We start from the raw sequence: 21,034 nt of genomic DNA on the forward strand, positions 1-21,034 counted from the left end.
ATTTTAATTTGGGGGATACTTTCATGCCCTATTTCATGTCTAAGTCTAAAAGATGTGTACTTATTCACAGGTTAACTGTATCCTACACAATTTCTGTGATTCCAACCCCCTCTCCCCCATCAGTAGGAAGCTGGACAGTGTCAGAAATCCTGCAAACCACAATGACTGGTTTTGTGAAGATGACTTCTGGATTTCTGAACCTGAAAATTTACTGGCTTCTTTTGCCCAAATGGCTCCAAGTTTCAATGTCACCCCTAGACCCAAGTAGTCAGGGTCCTGCCTTGGTCCCTGGTACTCATGGACATCTTCTGGTTTCTCTTACTGGGGACAGGAGACAGTGGGGAGATGGCCAAGGGGATGTGCCCACCCAGCGCCTAGCTCCTCTTCTAGACCATGCTGTGGGAAGCTTCCTGCTTAAACCTGTGAGCTGGCTTTCAAGGAAACGTTTTGTCCTTATAAGAGTGGACTGTGGTGCAGTGGATGTGTGTATGGATAGATCAAAGGGGTAGACTGTGGGGGGGCAAGTGAGCACAAGAGGAAGGGCGAATGGAGCTTAGACATGCAGGGTGCACCCAGGCCTCGAGGGGGGGCAAATGATGGGGGAAAGGGAGGATGGGACAACTGAGCCTTGCCACACAGGGACCCTCCTTTAGTACTGCGTCTGCCAAGCTGCTGCAGCCAGCCATGGTCATGGCCACATGAGAAGAGCTGTCTGTGCCTTGGGTCCCTTAAAAAACACACTGAAGACACAATTAATCTTTTCACCAATATTCTGCAGTTGGTTTCTTCAAAAGCTGAAGTGCCCAGCTGGCATTTTGCTGCAGAGATCATCAGAGGAAAGAGGGGATAATTGCACTATTTATTTTACCTTTGTTCTACTCTCAGCAACTTGTCTCCTCTTTTAGCATCTCCTAAGGTTTCTATTTGGATATTCTTTTTCTGCCAAGGACCCCCTTCTGTGATCCAGCCATCGTACATTACCTCTATTCCCACCACAACACCTATTCAGGATTTTTCTTGTGATGTACCCCCAATGATCTTCCATTTCAGCCCTACCGATGGCCTCTATTATATTTGCTCTAGTCTAATCCACAAGTGCTTGTGATGATGACAGTTTCAGGTAGAAGGGGGGTGTCGTATAATCATTATGCGTAGCAGAGAGGAAAGAAGCAGGGAAAGTTCAGTATATATTCTCCAGCGGATACCTTGAAACTACAGAATCTTAAGGCTACATATTCTTCTAGGGTTTATAATATTTGTCAATTAACCATTTGAAGACCCGCAAGAAGAGAAATGCGTAGAACATTAAGGAGAGCAAATTATTACTATTATTTTTTCAGACAAAAGTAAAGAGCGTTTTAAACATCTTAGCCAAGAGCTCAGCTCCTGATCTGGGGACAGGAGGGATAGGCTGGTAGGAGGTAGCTTTAAATCCAACTAATTCAGGAAAAAAAAAAAAAAAAAGACAATTTGAGACCAAGAAAGTACACACAATTGAAAAGTGAAAACAATACATTGAACTGTCATGGGATAAGAGGACCTCATTCTGTCTCTTTTCACCAACTACCTGTGTGACCTTGAGCAGTTTGCCAGCTACTTTCACCTTCCGGTTCCTCGTTTGTACAACTGTCGCAACATCTGTCCTGCTGCCTTACAGTGTGGTTGTGATGATGAAGTGAAACAGTGACTCTGAAAACACTTCATCCACTGGAATCTGCCCTACGTTCCCTCCCAAGATCAGCCGTGTCTAAGATCTGGACCTGGTCGAGGTTGGTCCATGTGGTGGTGCTTGTGCTCTTAGTTCTGGTTTCTCCACGAGCCCCTCACTGTCCCCAATGCAAAGTTTGTTGGCTAAATGAAAATAATGCAGGAAAATATTGTGCTTCTGCCACACAATTCTTGATCTCATTTTTTGTTTTATTTTGCAAATAGAGATCTACATCTATTCTGGTGAGCCAACGAGATCCCACCAGCCCCTACTATGGGGAGCATAAGTTCTGTGTCCTCCAAAGAGGCCCAGAGGTTTAACGGCTGGAATAGCAACTTGGCCATTACCCAGCTGTGATGAGCCTTGGGCATCATATGGCTTAATCTCTTTCCCTATTACCCTATTACCTCAGCTATAAAATCAATATTTTAAATGACACAATTTCTAGGATCTCTTCCAGCTCTAGTTTCTAGGATTCTAAATCTAGCATACACACATGCTCAGGTCTTCTTTTTCTTTTTAAAATGATGAAATAAGTAAAGGCAAAGCCAACCAGAACCTAAATAATCAAAATAATTAACTGATTAATTAAATGTTTTACTTACCCAATAGTCATTTCTTAACTATCAACCTTATGCCAGTCCAGGTACTGGGGACACTGGGTAAGAAGAGATAGACAAGTTCCCTGTTCTTACAGAGCTTACTCCTTAGTAGGAAAGACAACAAAGAAGCAAATTAAGTGAATGAAAAAATGTTGAATATACCCATGTGCTGTAAAATGGGAAATGTTAGAGTCACCAGATGAACCAAACATTGCCCTTTCCCAAATTCCCAGATTTCTGACTAGGGATCACCCTTTTAAGCAGATTCAGAGCATTTGGTTTGCCTTGTAGAAACACGGAAGGGAAGAAATACATTGAAAGGGGCTTAGGAATTCTGGATCTTTGAAATCATTGACTCTCAGTTTTGAGTGGCAAAAAAATCTGCACACAAAAGTGAGCAACTCTTAGTCTTAGATGCAGCACTGAATAGATGAGGTTTGTCTATGGGGAAAACACTGAGTAGTATGGTCATCGATATACACTGGGTCACTCTTTGGGCATCCATTTGCATTTTGACTCAGTATATTGCTAGAATAAAGATCCCAAATATGATTGAACTAATTTGACAGCTTACAGAGTCTTATTAGCAAGTCTTTTTAGCACAGTGAAACAAATGACTATGTATTTAACATTTAAAAAATAGAAAACAATATGTACAATGCTAGTGAATAAAACAGAAAAGTTAAAAATAGGTAAGAAACTGTTTTGAATTTACTTTGAATATCTGCCCTTGAAGCTGATCAGTCAAACCAGAGGGACATATAATGCTAATTTAGAGAGAGAAGCCTTTGTGGGTGTTTTGAAGGGCTCAGTGGTCGAGATGCTGATCCCTTATTATGCCATAGTTCACCTCTAAACATGTGGATTTCCTTTCTCTTGATTTTATGATGTTGTGAACCGTACACTTAATGCTTCTCAGTCATGACCGTAGTGATTTTATTTGACTCATAAATGGAACAAAGTAAGGAAAAGGAAAAAGGGCATGGGAATTTTCTGAAGTCACAGTGGAGCAGTTGAAGGAGAGCTGGGAAGGAGAGGATTGAGGATGATAAGGCTATGTGCATGCTTCAGAGAAAGGAACTAGTAGATAAAGAAGTTCTAGAGATCTAATGTGCAAGCACAGTGATTATAGACAACAATATTGTATCCTAAACATCAAACTTGCTAGGAGACTAGATGTTAATTATTCCCACCACAAAAGAGAAATGATAATTATGTGATAATAGGGGTGTTAGCCCACACTCCAAAGACAATCGTGTTATAGTATCAAACTGTATCAAAGCAACATGTTGAATACCTTAAACTTACACAATGTTACGTGTCAAATATTTTTCAGTTAAAAAAAAAAAAGAAAGAAAGAAGACCTGTATAAAATCCACCAAGTTGTGAGGAGTGACAGGCAAGACATGGGAGAGTGAGGAGAGGAGGCTGGGCAAATTAGGGTACTGATCTCATGGCCAGGAATGAGGAAGAACCACAAAACTGCAACTGGGCTGGGAGAAATGATGTGAGTAGGGAATGGTGCTTGGTGCTGGTGACAGATTGCAACCTACAATTCGTATGTAGGAATCTTTGTAAATCAGATATGGGTGTGCTAGGGTGTGCCTATTTTTTGAACATTTGCCTTGGACCTACCAGTGTTTTTAGCCATGCTATGTTTTCTTTTCTTTTTTTTTTTTTTAAGATTTATTTATTTATTTATTTGACAGAGAGAGATCACAGTAGACAGAGGCAGGCAGAGAGAGAGAGAGGGAAGCAGGCTCCCTGCTGAGCAGAGAGCCCGACGCGGGACTCGATCCCAGGACCCTGAGATCATGACCCGAGCCGAAGGCAGCGGCTTAACCCACTGAGCCACCCAGGCGCCCTATGTTTTCTTTTAAGACAAGCTTAATGCTGTTGTTTGTCATTTAGCAAACCTACTGTCAGATGTGGATGGCCTGCTGACATTTTAGCACCAACTACATCTATTTTCCTCACTAAATGCTGAATTAGAGGTTTTATGCATATAATACGGATTTAAGGAATTTCCCTGCAGAGGTTAATGTGCTTAAAGGTCAGTGCAGTGGGGTGTGTTTTGGAAGAACGTAATATAAAGCATTTAAAAAATATAGATTTGACAGGTCTTTTGCAACCTTTTTTGTCTAAAACGTAATGCTTTCTGTAAGATGAATGTACCCACAAAAGAAATCACTACTGGTACTTTGATGGACAGAGTTGTTTCTGAAGGTCCTGAAACGTTAAGAGTACAATATGCATGGGCAACAGTGAAGCTGTAACTCAGCCTTGTGTGATTATGATGTTTAAGTAGAAAGCAAGATACAGGGAAAGTGTTTTGCAACAATGTCCTCTCCAAATAACAGAGTATTTACTGGTTCACCAAGAAAACGTCAGTGTTCAAAAGGACTGTGGATGTCCCAAGCAATTAGTGTGTCTATGAAGACTCTTCTGCAATTCTCAGAAAAGACAGGAAAATGTTACATAGAATGTGAAATGTAGGGGTCATTTCAAAAGTAATGGATACTGACACAGAGCTACAAACAATTGTAAGGTTTACACATCACTCAGAGAAATTGGATTAGAGCCAGAAAAAAAGATGTTTTATATTACAGTTTCAGAAAAAAAAAAAAATCTTGAGGGCATTTGGTACAAGACAGCATAATATCTACCTTCTTTTGAAATGCAATGTACATGAAAGCAAAGGGTTCCATATCATTTTTTGAGGTAAAATGTTACCATTTTGAGCATATTTCTTTCCAAAAGACTTCACACTAACAATAGGCTGTATATATTGTAATAGTTGACAAGTGCCATGTAAACGAAGTACCTAAACCCTAGTGTTCCAGCTGTTTCTGTCTCCTGCTCAAAGAGTCGCTCCTTGGATGATTCTCAGCCTTTGTTTAAATTCCCAAATAGGAGCAGGCTGCCATTTGCTTTTCTTGGACGTGCATGTAACTAGTCTAGTGTTCTGACTCAGTCTCTGGGTAATATTTGTGGCACTGGTTGGCTTGGGAGAGTGTTTGACTCTCTGAGGCAAGCCTCTGGTAGCCAGCAAGAAAGTTACCCCTCTATATGTGGACATTATAATGTTTTGAGTAGTGGCTTCCAAAAAGATATGTGGATGTCTTAATTTGTGAGATTTGTGGATATTACCTTATTTGGAAAAAGGGTCATTGCAGGTGTAGGTAAGTTATGGATCTTGAGATGAATAGATCATCTCGGATTATGGGGGTAGGACCTAAGTCCAATGACAGATATCCTTATGAGAGAAAGACAGAGGGAGATTTGAGACAATAGAAGAAAAGACACAGAGGCTGGGACAGTGATTAGACATAGATGAGACTGGAATGATGCAGCCATGAGCCCAGGAAGTCTAGAAATACCAGCAGCCATCAGAAGCCACAGCCTTCCTTAGAGCCTTCCGAGGGAGTGTGGCTTTGATTTTGAACTTTTGCCTGGCAGAACTGTGAGAAAATGATTTTTATCTTTTAAGCTGCCCAGTTTGTGGGAATTTGTCACAGCAGCAATGGGAAACTTACATAGCAACCTTGAACTTCTGTGGTTCCTACACACCAAAATAAAAATAGGGTGCCATGTGGGACATGGTCTACCTTACTCATCCTCTGTCCTTCTGCACTCACATGAGATGATACTAACCCACTGGGAGGAGACAACAAAGATGGGGAAAGTAGCTCTAAATTCCAAATCCCAGACAGTAAAGGTAGTGCTGTTTTTTTCATTTTGTTTTGTTTTGTTTTAGTAGGCTCCACACCTTGTGTGGAGCCCAACACAGGACTTAAGGTCACGGCCCTGAGATCAAGACCGGAGCTGATGTCAAGAGTCAGACGCTTAACTGACTGAGCCACCCAGGCACCCCAGGGTATCTTTAGTTTTGAGGTGAGGAAGGATAAGAACTGTTTCTATCAGCACGCTTACCACAGTATCTTTCTGCTTCCTTTGTGTTTGACTCCTGTCCACCATTTTGGCCTTGGGAATAAGAGGCCACATGAGAAACAGGAAGAGGAAAGAATTAGAAGGAAGTAAGGAGTAAACTGAACTTAGTAAGGACTCTTCTCTGATAAGAACATAATATGGTATACAGATGAAGAAATCTTGAAAACAAAAACAAACAAACAAAAAAGCAGACACAAACCCAGGATAGATATTAATTAACAATGGAAGAATTGATGTGACTTGTACCTTAACATTTGATGAAGTAGATAGATTATACCACCAAGTTTCTGTATAAAGACTCTGTCTTGCCAAGTTTCTGTATAAAGATTCACAACTGGGGCGCCTGGGTGGCTCAGTGGGTAAGGCCTCTGCCTTCGGCTTAGGTCATGATCCCAGAGTCCTGGGATCGAGCCCCGCAATGGGCTCTCTGCTCAGCAGGGACCCTACTTCCTCCTTTTTCTCTCTCTGCCTGCCTCTCTCCTTACTTGTGATCTCTATCTATCAAATAAATAAATAAAATCTTTAAAAAAAAAAGATTCACAACTATGAATATACATGATATTATTTAATTTTGGACAGATTATTTTTTCTATATGAAACAGTTTGGAATATATTGTTTTGACCCTTATTGAAGTCAGAGACTTTGTTCTTGGTCCCTAGTTCTCTGTTATCTTTCTCTCTCTCTTTTTTTCTTTGCAGCCATACCTTTCCGGCAGGGTTCCTCAGGGTTCCCTTAAAGGGAATGAGCCTCTTGAAGTTATTTCTAGGTCTCCTCAGTGAATTTAATTTAGGATGTTAGTTTAACCTCTTAACTTGTCTCTTAACTAGCACATTTTAGCTTTCGGTCCCATGGATTTAAGTAGATTACATCTTGATGTGTTATTAGGGAATTTGACTTCACACAGGCTTCATAAAATAGCTGCTCTGGCTTCTAAAGTCTAAAGTAATGGCAGTTCCTCTAAGTGAAAAGAATTCTGCATGTAGACAATACTGCGGGATCTTTTGAGCTGTCTTGTTTCCCTGAGGGGCCATGAGGGAACTGGGAAAGTATGAGGCTGCACCAAGGTAATCGCTCTGACGGTGGCTACCTATGAGGAAGCTCTTGTCTTCTTTGGGTTAATAATAAGGGAGTGCTGTCAATGTGAAAATGGATTCAATTTGTTTCAGTTCAAACAGTCGTGGGGATAATTTGCTGAGTCAGTACGCTGCTAATGGCTTTGTGGGATGCCCTCCTGGAGACACACAGATGCCCCAGAAGATGTCTGCTCCAATAGCTCAAGTTTGCTGTTGCCTCAGCCTGGGTCCTAAGGTCTTCCTGAACTGTCCACCATTTTTCTTTTTCTTCTGTGTTCCTCTATACACCTGCCACTTTGACCAAACTTAGCCATTCCACAGTGATGTCGGGGGACTTTGTCAGGGATACCTGTCCCCGCGTCCCTGCCTGAGATCCTAGTCATTTCAAACCTGACTCAAACCTTGCAAACACAGTTAACTTAGTCCTTCTGCAGTCATGCATGTCACGCTGTCACACTGCCAGAGCTCCTCTCTTGGTCCCTCTTTCATTTGACCCACTTCACAGCTGATCCTTTTTCTGACTGTGCCCCGCTGGCATATCACTTCCCGGGGAATTGTGTCCTCTCTCTAGGACTCACAGTAACTGATAAGGGACCTTTTCTCATGTTGACAATGAGAAATGTTTGACAAATGGTTGACAAACATTTATTTTTTAAATGAACAACAACAACAAAAAAGCTAGAGAAATAGATGATTTGGGTAGTGGAAAAATAGTTTTTATTTCCTAGAGTTGCTGGAGAACCCTGAATGAACAGTTGCCTGCAATGCCCAGAAATCAAGTCAACAATGGAGAATCAAGAAAGCAATTCATTATTCCATAAGTTTATAGACAAAAATATTGGAATTAGTTCAGGATTTACCTCATGCAAGTTCCTTTGGTTGAGAAAAACAAAGATCATTACTGCCAAACTCTTGATGGTTTCATGTGCCTTGCTTGGGTGTGGCAACAGCCTCCTACTTGGTCTCCATCCTCCCCTGGCATCGCCTCCAAACCGCAGTCTTCACAAAGGAATATTTATAAACCAGAAAGCTGACCCTGCCTTGCTGCTGCTGTCAGGACGATGTCCAGACACCGTGGCCTGTCATGTAAGGCTTTTGATGACCTTCCCCTGCTTCCCTTTCTAGTTGTGGCTCTATAGATTTTTTGGCTCGCCTTTCAGATTCATTGCTTATTCTCCGATTCCATGCTGTCTTAGGCCTGAGTTCTGTAAGATTTTTTTTTTCATGGAATTTTCTCCCTCCTTTCATCTTTCAGAATAACTCCTTTCTTATCCTTTCAGAATCAGTTTAAGCAAATTCTTCAGGCTCAGTGTTTTCCACGTGCACTGCTCTCAAAACACGTTTCTGTAGAGTATTTCCTACACACTGTCATCATCATTGATACCTTTTGTCTTCTTCCCCATTGATGGCTGGGACTGTGTCTTACTCAGAAGTCTGGAGCTGTGGGAATTCTTAGCTCAGAGGAGCAGTTTTAGGTGAAGTTCCGCAGAAAGAACATGTAGATGAAAAAGAACATCAGGCTGAGAAAGGACACCCAAGAAAGATCAGTTTTAGCAGAGGAAAGGCACCCACCAAAGGAGACTAAAAAGGAAGAGAAGAATTGGAAGAAATCTGCATTTGGCACTGAAGGAAGGAAAATGTTTCATATTGAACCAAGGTTTAGCTGTGTGAAATATTGTAAAGAGGGCAAGTTAAGTAAACATTAAAGGGTACCCACTGGCTTTAGGTGCTTTGGAATTCATTGGTGGCCTTTGTCGTCCATCACAAGGTCTGTTTCTAGGGTTTAGCATGCACAGAACCACTATTATGTCCAGCGGAACGTATCATTTGACTTAAGATTTTGGAATGCTAAGGTTGGTATATCTACTATACTTTAGCCATTAGGGACCTAGTCCAGGCTCTCAGCACAAAGAGACACTTGGCAAAAGCTGACGAAGGAGGACCTATTTCTGTGCTTTGGATATGGTTATAATCCTGTCTCCTGTGGTAGGCTACAATCTTTTTTTTTTTTTTTTAAAGATTTTATTTATTTATTTGACAGAGAGAGAGAGATCACAAGTAGGCAGAGAAAGAGGGGGAAGCAGGCTCTCTGCTTGGCGGAGAGCCTGATGCGGGGCTCGATCCCAAGACCCTGGGATCATGACCTGAGCTGAAGGCAGAGGCTTTAACCCACTGAGCCACCCAGGTGCCCCGGTAGGCTACAATCTTAATCACCTCCTCAGATTCTCAAACGTCATCTGCTCGCCAGGCCCTCAGCTGCCCCCAAGACAGATCAGTTGGTCCTTCGAGGGTCTGTGCAGTTTTTGCTGCCTGAGGCTGGTCAGCTGAGCTCTGGGGGTCTCTGGCTCCTCTCTCCACTCCGGGCTTGGATACAGCAGGGTGCTGCCATCCTGGGTGGGCTGGGCTGCTTCGGCAGCTCCTGAGGAAGCTGGGTGACATGACTTGGAATCTAGGGGGAAGATGCCCCTGTGTGATAGATCTGGGAGACGAGAGAGGGGATGTTGCCGTGCAGAGACATTCCTCTCCTTCCTCCTTGAAGGGACTGCTTGGAGCAGCTTCGATGCACAGCCTGCCTGGAGGCATCCCAGGTGGCTGAGTAAGCTGCACCTGCTGAGAGACCAGCTGTGTGTCTTTGAGGCTCACGGTACAGCAGCGGCCAGTGCAGCGACATGCTGTGGCTCTGTAACCTTCCTTGTCACACTTCTCCTTTCATTAACTCTCCCTGCCTCATGACTCCACCTTTCAAATTAGGCACCCCTGTCCAGGATCTGTTTTCAGTGGAGCCCAGGCGGAGACATTTCTGTGTCTCCCATGCCCACCTCAGATGCTGGGGATTGTGACAGTACCAGCAGCAAAGCCTAGACTTTTCCAGTCAGTAGCTGACCTGTCCCCTCCATCCTAACTCCATGGAGGTTGTTAGAGCCAGGACGTCATGTGATTTGAGCAGCATGAATAATTGGCCAGGATTCACTTTGACTGATAATCCTGCCTCTTCCACAAAAGTCAGAAAATTGACTTGAATAAAGAAATCGCTTACTTGGGGGATGAATCCAGGATCCATAAGTCAGCTCAGCACTAGGGCACCAGGCTCTGACTTACTTTTCTTGGCTGTATATGTGTGGAGAAGGGCGCTGTTCAAATGTCAGGAAGAAGAAGGTGATTTTGTCAAGACTCCATTGATCTGTTGAGTCCCCTGTCAGCTGGATCCCAACCACATAGACGTGAAATTGTATTCCTGTGGAAACAAGGGTCCTTTAGGTTAAAAGTAATAAATATCATCTTACTTAATTGAGAGGTGGTTAGGATTGTTACCTAGGCTTTTGGAAAACCCTCCAGGGGGAAAAGTGAAGCCACATCTTCTGGAGGAGGGTAGAATAACTTAAATTCTGGAATGTGGAACAAATCTGTTAGCAGCTGGACAAGAGTGGGGGGCGGGGGAGATTCGGAATAGCTGTCCTTGTAGAGGGCCATAGATCGAGGGGGGAAAAAAGGCACCAGTAAGTGCCACATTCTATTTCTAAGAGTCTGGTTAGGGAAGGATACATAGGATGGCTGCTAGTGGAGAAGCTAGGTCAAGGCTTTCACCTTTCTGTAGCCTTCCACTTTTGGGTAGACTTTTGTCTACCTACATGCTGAGGGGAAGGAGCTGTCCGTTGAGTTAGAGCGTAGCCACCAATAGAATATGTCTCCCTTTTCAGCCAGATGACTCTTGGGCTCTCCTGTGGGTTCTGCAATGTTAGGGTCACTTTGGCCCTCTGGGCCTTGATCTCCTTTGTAAAGTGAGGACACTACACTAGGTGGTCTCCAAGGTGATTTTGATGAATGGAAGATTCCTGCCCATTCATTTTACTCTGTAAGGGGTGTATTTTTTTTTAAGATATTTTTTATTTATTTGACAGAGAGAGAGAGGGAGAGAGAGGTCACAAGTAGGCAGAGAGGCAGGCAGAGAGAGAGGGGGAAGCAGGCTCCCTGCTGAGCAGAGAGCCCGATGCGGGGCTCGATCCCAGGACCCTGGGATCATGACCTGAGCCGAAGGCAGAGGCTTCAACCCACTGAGCCACCCAGGTGCCCCTGTAAGGGGTGTATTGACTCGTTCTCAGGTCTCCCTGCTGGATTCCAGAGCAGAACTATGCTACCTACCACTGATGACTTTTGTTCTGATGTCAAGTTTACCACGAGGGAAACATTAGGGTGGAATAGTAACAAAACAGTTTAAAAAAAAGAATATTTTGATGGATTGGCTGCACAGATTCCAAAGTCCTGATATGCCCCAGGAAGATAGCTGAAGTGTGGATGACTAGAGATGAGGTCGACTTTAGACAGAGACAGGGAAGGGGAGAGGAAGAGAGGAAGGTGGAAGGAAAGGAGGGGTGAAAGGGAGGGAGGGAGGGAAAGAGACAGAGACAGCCAGACAGGAACTAATGGCTTTACCACAGAAACAAACATTAGCAACACCAGGTTTTCTTTGTTCCCAGATGGGCGAAGTTATGCTAACTCTCTGATTTACTGACCCTCTTTAAAATTTTGTCACATTTCCCTTTTGTCTCTCTGCGACTTGGTGGGAAAAATATGCAAGTTGCCTTGCAACTCTTTCTTGGTTATTCTCATTCATCGTCCCAAACAGTTTCTGTGACTGTTAGCTGGTCATTGTTGCAACAGCTAAGGACACAACTGAGCTAATTTCTCAAGTGGGGGAAAAGCACCTGTGATCTGGGTGAGTGGAGGTTGTGGGGCCACTGGCTTGGTCACACTTGTCGCACAGGTGCAACGTATCAGGCACTGCCCGCTGGGGGTACTGCCGTGAATAAGACCAGTGAGGTCCCTGAGTTCCTGGAGCTCCCATCCCCAGATCAGGCCTTCTCTCAGGGACCTGATTACATATTCTGTGTCAATGTTAAATAAATGTTTCTAATTTTTCTTAGATAATTTGAAAGAATGATGCAGATTTTATTCACTCAATAAATGAACATTTATTGGGCACCTACTATGTCCCAATGAACTTCCCAGGTGTTGGGGATAAAATGTAGAACAAGACAAACTCTGTTCTGCCTCCTTGGAGTTCATGGGCCCGTGTGGAAACCAGAGATTGAACACATAAATCACAACTGGTGTGGTAGGTGTGGTGAAGAACTACAGCGTGTAGGGCACGCACAGGGGTATTTAACTGGAAGGTCAGGGAGCACTTTCAGAAAGGGTCATGTTCAAGGGGATCAGAGCTCATTCTCAGTTATTTGAGTTTGGAAAGTTTAATGCAGAATAAAATTTCAATCTCTTATCTGACCTCCCTACTCTCACCATGTAGAGATATGTGTCGTCTTCCTGCGCAATCAGTTGCTGCTCGCTAGGGAGCTGCGTCCTCATTTAAATGTTAATATAAGCAAAACATTATTAGCAAGGTAACTTGGATGCAAATAAATAAATAAAGAGTTCTAAAGCCAAATACTAATTATTGAAAAATTACCTGCCGTGTTCGATTATCTCTGCCACTTTTTTTTTTATGAATATGGTTAGTTGAGAACTGACTGACTGTAAGATACTATTTCTAGCAACTAATTGATCTCTTCCATAGATCAGTTTTATTATTTGTGCTTGATTCTTAAAAGAGAGTTAATGTTTTCCCAATTACGTTGCTGTGTATCAAATTAATGATACCCTCTGCAGTTCTTTGAAAGCATTTCTTAAATTCTAGCTTGAGATGCTAATGGCTCACTTTCTGTGACTGTCAGCTGGCTGATGCTGTAATGGCTAGGGACACAATTGGGTTAGGTTGTTGGGGGGGGAAGGTACCCATGATTTGGGTGATGGTGTTGGTAGAGCTCAGTTAAAACCTGGCACTCCAAGAAGCAGCTAAAACAGGCAGGACAGGCATCACCTAATCCAGCTGTGAACACTCCAGAAGGGCTAAGGCCTTAGAAGGTTAGTAGCCAGGAATTGAGCATCAGGACATCAAATGAGTTGAGTTATTTGCATTTTGTGCCAAAATACGCACAAAGGCTCAGAAGACATGCATATCAAAATTCACTGAAAAGAGTCAAAATACAGTCAGAATAAGGATGACTTCAGTGAGCCACCAAGTTCTTAGAAGGTGTTTCTATAACCTGGAAAACTATATCCTAAATTTCAAAGCTAATGCTTATCTTCTCCCCAGCTAAGCCATAGATGTTTCTGGAATCACATCCAAAGGACTTTCTGGAGCATGGTTCAGTCTGTGTCCCAGCTCTTGGGTCCACTCTGAGATAGGACTGGCTGAGTATTGAGCAACACTGCATCTGAAGATGTAAACCAGATCTAAAGCTGAAGTCTAAGATTGTCACGGGCTTCCAGAAGTTCTTGTTTTGGGAATAATTTTAATCTTTTTGTGACTCTGATAAAAGCTGTGGATTCTTTCATATATATATGAAAAGAATATATATATTCTTTTCATATATATAAATGCCTTTTTCTGTGATCTGGGTGAGTGGAGGATATATATATATATATATATATATATATATATATATATTGCTTGGTCTTTTTAGGAACCTTTGGCCGAGAGATAAAATAGATCCCAAACACTCTTATTTAGACTGGAATATTTTCACATTGACTCTTGTTCGGTATTAACCAAAGGGATCTCAGATATTTTGTGGAGAGGTCATGTTCCATTCTACTCACTTTGCTATTTGTAATTTCTAGTCACTTTTAGGTAGGTAATAAAAGTTCCTGTAGTTCCATTCAGTTTCAAACACAATATCAAATAAATTCATAATATATCAACTCTGGTATTATAACAATCAAATGAAACCCGCCTCTGACCTTGATTTAACCTCTTTCCACTCAAAATGTGGAGCTGGAGCCTGGGTCTCTTTGAGAGACTAGAGGCCCAGAGTTTATCACCAGGCAAGGGTTTTGACTGGCTTCTTTCTTTCCCCCTCTGCATTCTAGGTTTTTCTCCCTCATCTTGGCATCTGTGATTCCTGAGCCCTTGTGGTTGGAACAAAGTGAAAAAGAAGAAGGGAGGCAGGAAAGATCCCATTGGAAGGTGCTGTTGTGAGCTGGCTTCTCTATTTACAATATTTAGTGGACTCTGTACAAGCAAACTGAGGAAAATTTGGGGCAGGTTTGGTGAATTCCTACCCACTGTGGTTGAGGATCAATGAGATCTGTGAGGAAAAGGACACCGCCTACTTAATGGAGTTGTAGGGAATCATCACTAGCCACTTTAAGCATTTCTAGATGGATAGGGAAAAAAGCATAATGAGGAGGACTGTAGGTTTTGGCAAAAGAAAATATGTCCAAACCTACCTTTTCCCTTTACCAGTGTGAACCTTCATGAGTCACTTTTTATTTCAGTAGTTAGCTTTCATATTATAAAAATGAGCATAATAATAACCTCTCATGGCCATATTGGATAATCAGAGATGATGTTTATAGGTGTCTGATACTTAGTAGGCACTCAATGAATGGCGACTATTGAGATTACTTTGAAAACATACTTCAAGTCCCTTTAGTGCACAAGTTTATAAGCACGGACATCCACACCCTTTCTGAGTCTGTATCAAACATTCAACGTGGCCTCCAACACATTTACTGCTTTGTGGAGAAAAATAATGTTCAAGCTGAGGTTATTTTTCTCTCCCACATGTGGTTTCTCATAGTTCTACATGTGTGGCTTGGTTCTTGGATTCCACTCAGGCATTATGCAACATCCTGATGTTCCAAAGATGCTGTGTTGGAGAGACAGGCACATTTAAAACAGACGCAAGTAACATAGAGTCAGACCAGTTGGTGGTGGCGGGAGGTGAGCTTGGCCAGATGTTCCCCAACCTCCCACAAGCTGTGACTCATAGGTGGCCCCCAGTGCCATGTGCAGCGGCTCAGGGGACAACCTGTTCTCCCCGCTGAGTTCTCCATCATGGTGAGGTCAGAGTCCAGATTTATGAGCTCCTGGCAAGGTACAGTGCAGATGGAGAAACTTTCAACTTAAGCTTTTGTGAGGGAATCAGGAAGTACCTTTAGGAATTGTCATTGCCGTGACTTATTAGAGAGTTTTACTCTGACCCCTTTCTCCTGTGTAGCTCCCCTCCTTTGCTGACTTCGTCCCCTTCTGCCTCCCCATGATCTCTGATTACACCTGTGGCCCAGACCCATACTTTTGACATAGTTTGCTCTTAATATTTGTTGGAAACTTCTTTTATCTACCCTTTGGGATGGATCTGAAATTCCATGTGACCACCCATCCCTGTTGGCAGAATTCAGAATATGGGATTGTATGACTCAGAGAGCTTGCAAGGGGAAGCTGTTTTAGTCTTCTCTCCCTCAGAGATCTTGACCACGGTCTTGTACCAAGTGAATTGCCCTTCCTGGGTGTGCTTTTCCATGCTAACAAGAGTGCTCTGGTAGTGAACCATGTGTCTTGCTATGCATTTCTTTACCTGTGGTCCAGAAAAAAAAAAACAAAACCAAGAGAGAGAGAAAGAGAGAAGTAGAGAAAGAAAGAGAGAAAGAAAGGAAGGAAAGAAGGAACAAAGGGAGGGAGGGAAGAAGGAAAGAAAGAAAAATGTTTAGCGTGAGTTGTTTTTAAAGTGAAAATAAATAAAATATTCTAAATACTCCATGGAGTGAACAAAGGCTCAGATTGAGAAGTAGAACTCACTTGCCACAAAATTCAGATACATCCTCTAGCAATGGTCCTGTTCCACTGGTAGCCTTTTTGGTGTATGCCTCCCCAGCCTCTGTTCTAGCCAACAGCTGCTGGCAATTTTGCAATGAATTTCTCCTTTAATTAATCAATTGGGGTCCACGTGGAGGAGGCTTGTATTCACTGCGTCAAAATTTTGACAAAAGCATGCGTGCAAGGGAATCAGGCATGCACAAAAAATCCAATTGCTTTTTTGACTGTGTTCAAATAGTAATCAGAAAGCTGCATATGAGAAACCAACAACTGCCTTTGCATAGACAATTAATGTGGCATTTCTTTAAAGGGGGGCGTGGTTTGGCTACCAGAATAAACATAATGGTACTATACGATCAGGAACAAAATAATATACTTAGGGAAGAGAAACAAAGTTCATAAATCCAAGAACTGGAATAACTGAGAGTTGTCAAAGAATGAGAATTATGGAGGGAAGGAGGTTTCCCATTCTACCCCAGTGTAAGCAGGACCATAAGCAGAAAACGTGTCTTGTTCCAGAAGTGCTATTAACATGGGACGCTTGTGCTGACAGAGAGTGAAAGACAGTTGGGGAACAAGGAGGATATGAAGCCCACATCCTGACAAACTCCAAGGCATGTGGGATGCAGGAGAATGAACACACTCATTTAAAAAGGCAGCAGGGGATGTGGTAGTCTCACAGAAAAGCCAGATTTCAATGAAGACAGGCAGGGAGGGAGAGGGGTGTTGGGTGAGGGTTTTAGGATGGAAGATGCTCCAGAAGGAGCATCTGCACCATGGAATGCATTGTGCTGTTGTCAATTTGCCACATGCCAATATGTGTGGCAATATATATGTGTCCCCAATATGTGTGTGTGTGTATAATATATCCTTACCACTTTACCAATTTTATTCAAGGAAACAAAGTTTCTGCAACCTCAAAACATTTGCTAAGGCTAGAAATTCTCTTTAACCAAGATAACTTTTTTTTTTTTTTACCATAAAATAGCTGAATTAAAACTAACAAACTGAAAAAGAAAAACAGTTACTGCATATGGTACCAGACACTCTCCAGATAAATATGTATGTGAGAATTGTGAACAAAAGGAAAGAAGGCGGTCAGGAAATAGCTGGGCTTGTGGGACCTCTATGTAGATTTCCAGGGCTTGACAATTTCATGGTTTCCACTGTTAAGAACCCTTAGCCTCCAATATCAGTGATTCCAGCAGGACACGTCTGGGGGCCCCTTCCTGCCATAGGGAGTGGGGGAGGGGGGCAGAGAAAAGGTGCCGACTCCTGGCAGGGTATTTAGGGTATGGCCCTGGTGGGTGGGGGTTTTATCCCCCCCCCCCCGCCCCCGTCTCTTTTCCTATATTGTTTCTCCCTCGTTAGAAATGACACTGCTGACAGCGTTCTTTCTCGGCAGTTTACATGCCACAGAATATGCTGAAGTTGTCTGGCAGCTTCCATGATGAGGGTAATCATCCTCGCAGACGCCCCCCCTCGAGCACCTGCACTGGGCGCGGGCTCTGCAGCGCGCGGGGCGATGGCGGCGGCGGCGGGTCCTCGCCCTCCGCTGGGCCTCCTTCCCTCTCGCGGGCTCCAGCCGGCCCGGCAGCTCAGTAGCGGGCTGGATTGCTCCATTCCCGCCGTGGGCTGGGCGGGCAGGGATGGGGAGAACGGGCGATTCTGAGGCGTTTCTCAGCCCTACCGCCGCTGCCTGCTAATAGACTGGGTTCTAGGGAGTGCGTGAAGGCTTCCTCTATGAAGAGTAATGGGACCATCTCCCAGGGCATGAGGAGAAAACACTGGCCACTTCGCTCTCCAGCTAGGTCAGACCAGAATCCCAGTCCAAGCTACATGGGAGGAAGCGACTGTCATGTGCAGGACTAACTTCTGTGTCTTGTGCAATGTTCTCAAACCTCACCAAACATTTATCCCAAGGAGAGAGTGAGGGTGTTGCTGGAAACCCAGAGACAGTGCATTAAAGGTAACCAGTAGTTCCTGAGTCCCTGCGGTACCTTTCCCCAGGCCCTGCTAGGGGAAAGACTAGTGTCCTCCGAGGAACTATCCACGGGAAGTGTATGACACAAGCACTCCTTTTCTATTGATACAGAAAATACGTGCTCGAAGAATTAAGAGGACATTTGTTAGCTGAGTTGACACAGACTGGATGCCAGATCTGGAAGGAAAGGTAGGATTTACACAGGGATGGAGAAAGAAGGATCCTGGGACAGCCATAGATTTTAAGTTCTCCCAGCTAATATCAGATGTGGCTGCAGTTAAGGACCAGTGTTGGGTCACAGAAGTCTGCCCGAAATAGAATGGGAAGGGACCAGGGTCTGGGTAGGTTTCACTATAGAGTACGTTCATCCAAAGACAACTCGGATGGGGGGAACAAAGCTGAAATGGGAGAGAGAGAGGGAGAGATGGGGGCCGGGAGCAGGACCGAATCACTCCAAAAAGGAGAAATTAAGTCCCGACATTGTAAGAGTTGAGATGTTGTTTTTCAGAATGCTTAAAACATGACTGCAGTGATGACAGGTGTAAGTTCACCTGCTTAACAGCTGGAAAGAAGCTTAAAAAAGGAGTCCCTGGACTGGACTGCAGCTGGAAGGAAAGAGAGTAAAGAAATGAGACAACAAGTTCTATTGTAAATGGCACCTTGTTTCTGCCCTTTTGGGTTTTACGACTTTATTTTTAAACTACCCATATATTACTTGGTATTACTTGGTATTATTTAGAATTGCTCAGAGTTAACTTAGCTACTTTATTGTCTTATTCCAGTGAAGAATACTTTTCTCTATTAAAAACACAAATGAATAGGCTATGTGATAAAGAGCTCCTGGTGTTCTGCATGGGAAATTAAATTCCTAGGCTTGTGTTAATGTAAGGTAGGAGCTGGGATTGTAACTATGCATGAGACACAGCCCTTGCTTTTGTTTACTTATTTTTTAAAAAGTTTTACATATTTATTTGAGAGAGAGAGAGAGAGTGTGCGTGTGGGGAGCTGAGGGGCAGAGGGAGAGAGATTCTCAAGGGGACTCCAAGCTGAGTGTGGAACCCAACGTGGGGCTCGATCTTATGACCCTGAGCCAAAACCAAGAGTCAGACGCTTAACCGACTGTGCCACCCAGATGCCCCAAAGCCCCTGCTTTTAAATTGCCCTTAGTCTAGTAAAGGAGTGGGGCAAACAAGCAGACAATGTACGTACTATTTTAGACCAAAGAAGCTGAGATGTTTTCAGCACACATATGAGGGTCCCCCCAATCCAGGCAGGGGCTCAGGAGTGATTTTCTGGAGAAGGAAGGAATGCCGTGCTAGTCAGAAAAAGCAGGTGGAAAGGGAGCGACCTGTGCAGCAGCTCAGAGTCATGAGTGAGCATGGCACATTAAGGGAACTGGAGGAGTTCAGAATATCAAACCCCCTGGGAAAGGGGCATAGTGGTAAGATAGTCTCTAGACAAGTAGATTGGCCTGCGCTGTGCTGGGTCTGTGCTCCATTCATTTGTCATTCAGTTATTCCTCCATTCATGGTTCTGAGTGTTTACTATGCACAAAGCAAGAGACTAAGCACCATATGTTAAAGGAAGCTGAGAATAATTATAAGAATTTGTTGATGAAAAAGATCGCAGGTGAGGTGTAGTTGGCTCTGGGTGCAGAGAAGAGAAAGGGGTTGATGCCCAACTAACGTATGGACCTGTGTCATCCTCATGCCCCTGCCATCCTCGGGCCCCAGCTGCAGAACACAGTCTTGGTGACAGTCTGCAACTAAATGTCAGGTTAACTTTCCTTTCCTGGACTGAAAATATAAATGTAGGAAGGATGATGGGGCATTCAGCAGTGAGGAAATGAGTCAGGGACTAAGTAGAAGCAAGCTAGATGGTTGAGCAGTTTCCTTAAACGATATATGAAAGGAGAATCTTGAAAAGGAATAGGGTTTGACTTGACTTTATATTCAGAACTTATAAAAATGCCGGGCAACGTGCACTCAGCAGAGCATTAGTGCATTAGGAAGCCATAATCTAGTTGAGTTTCTAAAGTAACTCCAACCAAGAAATGAAAAATGAGGGTGTTCGATTTCTGCAGAATCAATTTTTGAAAAAAAAAAGTAGTGAATAATGGATGCAATAGAATGGAATAACTGAATAATACAATGGGAAGGAATTAGGAACAAAAAAGGGAAAAGAAATTGCTCAGAGATAATCTGATCCATGGCAAAGGGTTATAAACTACCATTTTTAGCAATAAAGGTACTTTTGGGCCAGGGAAAAGAATAAGAAAAATAAAAAGTAATTTAAGATAAAAAAAAAAAAAGAGAGAGAGAGAGGGAGAAACGTGAAATATTAAACACTTGGGCCATGCAATATTGAAAAGACAGAACAAAATTAAAATAATATATAAATTTTGACAGTTTCTACTTTTTAAAAAAAGCCCTGTTGCCTCAGCTTGGCCCCCAGCTACTGACACCTTCTGGGGGCCCTTGCTCAAAGCCCTTGGGGGAAACACTGAGAACGGGGTTGGGGGGGGGATGACTCCTTTATCTCCTTCCTCAGGCAACTCAGAGTTACCCTTTCCCCCTGCACCCTCTGCTCCGGCCACGCAGTTGGAAGAGTTGCAAGAGAGGGCTTGCTCTGAAAACAGGGTGGCCGAGGTTCTGGACACAAAATGATGAAGTGCATTCATGGAAAGATAATTCTAAGGAGAGATGTGATCATCTTCTGGAACCTGTGTTCCAGGGCCAACAAAGTCTCTTACCCCTTTGATCTTTTCTCTCAGAGGATTTCTCTAACTCAGTGGTCCTGGCCCATTGGCATCAGCATTACGTGGGGACTCCTTAGAAAATGCAGATTTTGAAAGTCCTGTCCCAGCACTGCTGATTTCGGATGAGGCCAAACATCTGAAAATTCTGATTCAGTTGCACGTTTCAATGTGAGAACCGTGGTTCTGTTTCTCTGCCTGGTTTGTGCTGACTGTTCTTCCCCACCGAAGCCTGGAGCTGAGCTGGGCTCCTCACATGTGCTCTTTCTTAATGCTGGAAACAACCTCATGGAATGTTTCTTTGTTA

The sequence above is a fragment of the Martes martes genome (genome assembly GCF_963455335.1).
Source record: "Martes martes genome assembly, chromosome: 4".
Lineage (NCBI taxonomy): Eukaryota > Metazoa > Chordata > Mammalia > Carnivora > Mustelidae > Martes > Martes martes.